General features: G+C 42.8%; 1 pseudogene across 1 annotated transcript; it reads right to left on the reverse strand.

The window, feature by feature from the left end:
• Positions 1-1,189: 1,189 nt before the first annotated feature.
• Positions 1,190-1,686, reverse strand: LOC102812883 (annotated as a pseudogene). The gene has a single exon (XR_438704.1). The product of XR_438704.1 is annotated as a cannabinoid receptor interacting protein 1 pseudogene (transcript).
• Positions 1,687-7,391: the final 5,705 nt, after the last annotated feature.

The raw sequence follows: 7,391 nt of genomic DNA on the forward strand, positions 1-7,391 counted from the left end.
TCTTGTGGTACAATAGTGAATAATTGTTATCAGGACTGATTGTGAGGGTTGGAAATGTAAAGGTAGATGTTTTGTAGCAAGGATGGGAGTGATTAACCTTTCAGCCTAGGAGTGGAGGTCCCTGGGACCATCAAGGGAGAAGAGCTGAGAGCGGGACCCTACCGAGAGAGGCAGTGATGACTGAGATGGAGGCAGAGATGATGGCGTGGAGAGATGGAGCTGTTGGGGACTTTAGACACAGAAAGGGAGAGGGGCTGTGTGCTGATGACAGGGAGGCAGGCTTGTAGTGTATACCCTTTGGTTGGTTGATGATGCATGGAGGATATTGTAACCATGGCAATGAAACAATATACGATAGGATGAATGTAAAACTAATGTTCTCCCATGTAAACTATCACATAATTCACAATAAAACATTTTTTTAAAAAGGTGATTACAGCTCCATACACGATTTTACAAAGTTTAAATGAGGGGAGTAGCAGGAAGGCTCTCAATATGAGTGTTTGAACATGATGGTAGCTTGTCAGAGAGGTAAACCTTCTTTACCAGTGAGCTCTACATCAATGAATTTTCCCGTTTCCACAAGGACACAGCAGAATACCTTAATTACTTGAAAGAGTTTTAGTATGTTATAAATACTTCTTAAATACCTGTCCTTTCAATTTGTCATAATCTCTCCCTGAACAAACAAAGCTGTTTATAGGAAACCAACACTTGAGTCCCATTCACTGCCGTTTGTGTTACGTTTTCACAAAGGCTGCCTTGAAGTCACATGTTACCATATTACACTTGAGAGAACCCATACACATTATTATTTTTAATGTAACATTTAACAGAAAGGGGGGAAATCACTGAACTTGGAAACACAGAATCACAATCATTCAATCGAACCATCAAAAGTATAGGACATACCTGGTGGTTCCACTGAGCACCAGTCACAAACAAGAGCATGACTGAGAATCACCAGGTACAGAAAGGAACCGAACTTCTTCAGGGATGGCGCCTCGCAATCTTTTATGTCAGGGGAATTGCATCAGAGGGGAATTACACTTTCAAAATAATTGGGGCTACTAGGTCGTCAGTATCATGGGAAACAGCAATGGTGTGCCTTGGTTAAGGCTCGTGCTGGTTTACCTAAAAGTAGATTTGTGAAGCGATTGTCCAGCAACATTGAAAAGAGCCTTCATCTTCAGAAGAAGGGTTTCTTGTTCACCCACATGAGACCGTGTCTCGTTGGGCTTGCATTCATACTTGATGACCGAGAACGGGCTTCCCCACTGGCAGTGGTCTCGCTTGTGGTAACTGTAGAACTTGACTTGCCACACGGTCTCAGAGGTCCCAGTATCCGTGAATGGCATGGTGATCTGGATGGGCAGACTGTGCTCCACTCTCGGTTGCGGCCACACCTTCTGTGTCATAGATGTCCATATAAACAATTCTGTCTCCATCAGGTTCTTTAGTCTTCAGCTTCAGTGGGACCACAGTGCCACCAATGGAAATGCTCTGGACTTGCAGTGTGGTGGGCTTAATCTTCACCTCCACCTTGTAGGAGGATCCGGTGAGCAGCTTGATGGTGTGGTTCTGGCCGAAGTGCTGCCCATCCTCCTTGAAGAAGACCGGGCCATCGTCGTTGGGTTGGATGCGCAGCGCGATGGAGAGGCGCACCAGGCCCGGCAGGTCCCCCATGGCTGGGCAGGGGGCTGGTGTGGCGGCTCCGGGGGCTGAGCTGGCTCTCCTGGAGACCAGGCGGCTTGAGCTCGGCGGGAGAGGGAGGTGGTGAAGGAGAGGTATGGCTAGCGGCCCACGCCTTCGCCACCTTCCTCTGGGGCTTTTCAGGAGCAAGTTGTGAAGCAGTGGTCCCCCGCCCCACTCCGGAGGAAGCGGGCCTCAGAGGCAGCTCCCAAGCCTTGAGCTTCCCCATGCCCCACACCCAGTGCTGCTCCCTTCACATATCCGAGGACTAGCTCAGGCCACAGGCTGCAGAGCAAAAGAGCGGCAGTTGGGGCGGAAAACTAATATTACTTTTGGTAATGCAAATATTTACATCATTCCAGAATCAAAGGAGCCATGGTGGTACTTCAGGTGAAGCTATCTGCGAGGTCAACAGTTCAAACCTACCAGCCACTCCTCAGGAATATAATATGACCATCTGGGTCCATAAAGATTTACACTAAGTGGTTCCCCTGCCTTGGGAACCCTATGCAGGGTAGCTAGGAGTCGGCATTGACTTAATAGCAACTCTAAGTCAACACTGTAATACATATTCAAATAATCCTCAATATGTTGTTGCTGAGTGCTGTTGAGTTGGTTCTGACTCATAGACACCCTGTGTAGGGTTTCCAAGTAGTGATGGTGAGTTTGAACTACTGACCTTGTGGTGCAAACCAACCTTGAGGTCAAGTGCTTATCCTACAGTGCCACACCAGGACTCCAATATTAATATAATTAATACATAGCATATTAATATATCCAGATAGATATTACTTATGGATAAATATTATTATGTCTTAGATAATATGTTATTTATTTTATAAGTAATGAATGATGCTTTAGATCTGAAGGGGTTTCAAAATATTCATGGAAAAAAGCAATTAAAATATAATATAAATTTTCCATGACTTTTTGGAGCCCTTCCACATATAAGTGGGCTTCAAATAGTTCATGGAAAAATTCCATTATCATTTAACTGTATTTTTCCATGAACTTCTTGAAGCCCCTTATATAACAACCATGGCCACTCCCTCCACACCATTTTTCCCTTCATCCTCTTGTTGTTGTTAAGTGCCTTCGAGTCGGTTCCGACCCATAGTGACCCTGTACAGGGTTTCCGAGGGTGTAAATCCTTACCGGAGTAGAAAGCCTCATCTTTCTCCCGCGGAGCAGCTGGTAGTTTCGAACCGCTGAGCTTAAGGTTCGCAGCCCGATTCGTAACCACTACGCTACCAGAGCTACGCTACTCATCCTCTAGGTAACCATTTTTATTACTTTATTAATTTATACATTCAGTGTTTCGAATGAAGAAATAAGTCCTTGAAGACTTATCACACTGGAGGCAAAGGTCAAATGTCCAGGGTTCCCAGCCTTCCTCTCCTACATGGGGAGGAGAGGAGACAGGGACGTAACAATGTAACTATGGCACAAGAAGACTTGGAGTGAAGCAGATTGTGGAATATGCTGGCATATGAGAACAAGTGCTGAACCGACAAAACCTCTTAAAATAATTACTATTTCTTGCTATTAATGAAACATGGCGCTGCTAACCCATGAATAAAAAACAGTAACCAATTGCTGTTGACTTTATTCTAACTCAAGACGACCCCATATGTGACAGAGTAGAAGTGTGCTCCACAGGATTTTCAATGACTGTGACCTTATAGAAGAAGGTCAATAAGTCTGTCTTCAGTGAACCTCTTAATGGGTCTGAACTAACACATTTTCTGTTAGTAGCCAAGCATCTAACCATTAAAGCCATTCAGGGACTCCTTACCAATGAATACAAGCATCATACATTTAGTAGGAGTTTCTAAAATTCCGTCAATGAGATAAGTTCTTGTATTACCATTCATTGAGTTGGTATTGGCCAAATGTACTAAGGTTGTTGTTGTTAGGTACCATCAAGTTGGTACTGACTCATAGCAACCCTATACACAACAGAATGAAACACTGCCCGACCCTGGGCCAACCTCACAATTGTTGTCATGCTTGAGCCCATTGATGCTGCCACTTTGCCAATCCATCTCACTGGGGGTCTTCCTCTTTTTCTCTGACCCTCCACCTTACCAACATGATATCCCTCTCCAGTGAATGGTCCCTCCTGACAATATGTCCGAAGTATGAGAGATGAAGTTTGGCCATCCTGGCTTCCCAGGGGCACTCTGGCTGCACTTCTTCCAACACAGATCTGTTGGTCGAGTATGATTTTAAAGTATATGCTGTGTAGGGATATGGTTTGGATGACTGGGTTTCTTTACATAAAGCCCTGTTCTTCCACACAAGACTGTATGAGTTTATCACACTATGTGTATTCCAACAACACCCCTCAGGGACCACACAGACACTCTGAGGAAGAGGAGGAGGAGGAAGAAGAAAAAGGAGAAGGTGGTAGTGATAAGAGGTGACTGACTGAAATGGTGATGGTGAATAGAAAGACCAAGTAAAGAAACAGTATCGTGGTCCAAGGACTAGAATGGAGTCATGTTAAGTATCTGGCATTCTCATAATTTAGGTATGCAAACTAGGCTGAAGAAGTGGCTTAACAATTTTCTTTTTTATTTTTTTTAAATCAAGACATTTTTGACAATCTAAGAAAATCATACATGAAGTCAAAGTATTTCTGACAAGATAGAAACTTCCTATTGCTCCAAACCACGGTCTCCAGCATGAAGCATAATCCCTTCTGAGGCAGGAAGTTTTAACCTGGGATATAATGGGAAGGTAGATGGAATGTGAAAAATACAGCATTATTTTCACTAATCTTTAACGGAAATATATAACATTTCCGTCTGTGGAAAATGTACATAGACCAAAAAGCAGTTGTTAGAACAGAACAAGGGGGAACTGAATGGTCTAAAATAAGGAAAGGTGTATGCCAGGGTTGTATCATTTTACCACATTGATTCAATCAGTATGGTGAGCAGATAATCTGAGCAACTGGATGATATGAAAAAGAATGTAGCATCAGGACTGGAGGAAGACTCATTAACAACCTGCGATATACAGATGCTACATCCATGCTTGCTGGAAGCAAAGAGAACGTAAATACTTACAGATTAAGATCAAAGACTACAGCCTTCAGTATCAATTGTACGTCAATGCAAAGAAAAAAAATACTCACTACTTGACCAATAAATAACATCATGATAAACGGAGAAAAGACTGAAGTTGTCAAATAATTCATTTTACTTGGATCCACAATCAATACTCATGGAAGTAGTAGTCAAGAAATCAAAGGATGTATTAGACAAATCTGGTGCAAAGTGTTAGAGGGCAGGGGTGCCAGTTTGAGGACGAAGGTGCTTCTGACACAACCAGGGTATTCTCAGTTGCTTCATATGCAGGTGAAAGATGGACAGTGAAGAAGGAAGACCTTATTCAAATTCATGAATTTGAGTTATGGTGTTGGAGAAGAATATTAAAAGTGCTATGGACTGCCAGAAAAACAAACAAGTCTTTGGTAGAAGTACAACCAGAATGCTGCTTAGAAGCCAAGTTGGCAAGATTTAGTCTCTCATGCTGTGTTCATATTATCAGGAGGGATCAGTCCCTGGAGAAGGACACCATGCTTGGTAAAATGGAGGGTCAGTGAAAATGAGGAAGACCCCCAGTGAGATGGACTCCAACGTAACAAAAATTGTGAGGACGGCGCAGGACAAGGCGGTGTTTCGTTCCATTGCGCATGAGGTTGCCATGAGTTGGAACCAACTTCACTGCCTCTATCAACAACAACATGCATCACTGTATCATAAATGAAGAATATTTTAATACTGCATTTCAAAATAATTTCTTTTGCTTGTCCTAGTATGTATTCTATTTCATGAAAAGAAAACATTCTTCTGAGCAGGGTCTTTAAGATTTCCCAGAATAACAAAGAAGTCTATGGCAACAAAGTTGAGACATCCTGTGTAAGGAATGGGACCCTCAGCTTCACAGATGTGATGAAGAGCCTGGAGCTTCCCACCATGGAAACAAACTTGACAGCAAACATTCTCTCTCCTGGTCCTATCGCCCATTCCCTCCTCATGGCTTTCCCTCTGAATCCTGACCTCATTTCCTTTTTTCTCGTCTCCCTTTCCTGTGCCTATCTATCACCTTCCTCCAGCCCTCTTTGTTCCCCCACCCTCACCCATTCCTCTTTCACACTCACACACACACACACACACACACACACACACACACACACACTCCTCTGTCTTTCTTCCAGGAGGGGGCAGCAGCAGTCCACTGGGTCCCAACCAAGTTTCACCAAGAATATGTCTTTTGTTACAGATGATCTCTTGTTGTTATTATTAAAACACAAATCTGTTTACTAAAATAACAACATTCATTAACAAATACTTAATCTGCTATCCCATTTTCATTTACCTAAGACTGTTGGAAAAGATCTATGCTTTCAAAAATCTCAACTAAACACTGGAAAATGATATATCAGTTATCTGACAATATCTGATTTTCCTTGACATATTCTTGACTTCCTAATCTCTGTGGATTAGGACATGAGGTTAGACATTTTAGCCCAGAATAGAATAATTGTTGTTATTGTTAAGTGCTGTCAAGTTGGTTCCTACTCAAGCTAACCCTGTATAGGGTTTCCAAGGAACAGCTTGTGGATTTGAACCACCAACCTTGGGGTTACCAGTCCAGTGCTGATCCTCCAAAGACACATCAGGACTCCAAAAGTAATAATGGTGGTTGTGGTGGAGTCAGTTCTGATTCATAGCTACCCTGCATAGGGTTTCCTAGGCTGCAAATCTTTAGCTGAGCAGAAAACCTCATCTTTCTCCTGCAGAATGGCTGGTAGCTTCGAACTGCTGACCTTGAGGTTAGCAGCCAGACTTGTAACCACTATGCTACCAGAGCTCCTTAAATAATAATTGTTGTTTTTGTTAAGTGCCATCGAGTCAATTCCAACCCATAGTGAACCTGTATAGGGTTTCCAAGGAGCAGCTGGAGAGCTTGAACCACCACCTTTGCAGTTCAAACAGCTTTGCAGTCTGACGCACTAGCCCACAGTGCCACCACACCTGGACCAAAAATGGTGCTTGTTATATATTAGGAACCCTTCAAAGCGGTTTACTTATATAATGTTCACAACAACTTTTGAGACAGAAATTCATTATCCCCATGAAGTTCCATTGTGGCACTGTAGGTTACATATGATTAAGAACTGCTGGTACTGAAGGAAGAAGTCTGAGCTGTACTGAAGGTTTTGTCGAAAAACAAGGTTCCGGGAATCAGCAGAATATAAACTGAAATCTTTCAACAAACTGATGCAATACTGGAGATGCTCACTCATGTATACCAAGAAATTTGGAAGACAGCTACCTGGTCAACTGAGTAAAAGAGATCAATATTTGTCCCAGTGGAATGTGGAAATCATCAAACAATGTCATTTATATAACATACAAGTACAATTTTACGGAAGATAGTTAAAACACACACACACAATTGCAGTAGTACATCAACAGGAAACTCTCCGAAGCTGCAGCTGGATTCTGAGGAGGACCTGGAACTGGGACTATCATTTCTGGCATCACATGGATCTTGGCTACAGCAAAGAATACCAGAAAGATGCTTACTTGTGCTTTATGGACTCTGCAAAGACTTTGGACTATGTGGATCACGACAAGCTATGGATAACATTGCAGAGAATGGGTATTCCAGAACACTTGACT

This window comes from Chrysochloris asiatica, unplaced genomic scaffold (genome assembly GCF_000296735.1).
Source record: "Chrysochloris asiatica unplaced genomic scaffold, ChrAsi1.0 scaffold00041, whole genome shotgun sequence".
Lineage (NCBI taxonomy): Eukaryota > Metazoa > Chordata > Mammalia > Afrosoricida > Chrysochloridae > Chrysochloris > Chrysochloris asiatica.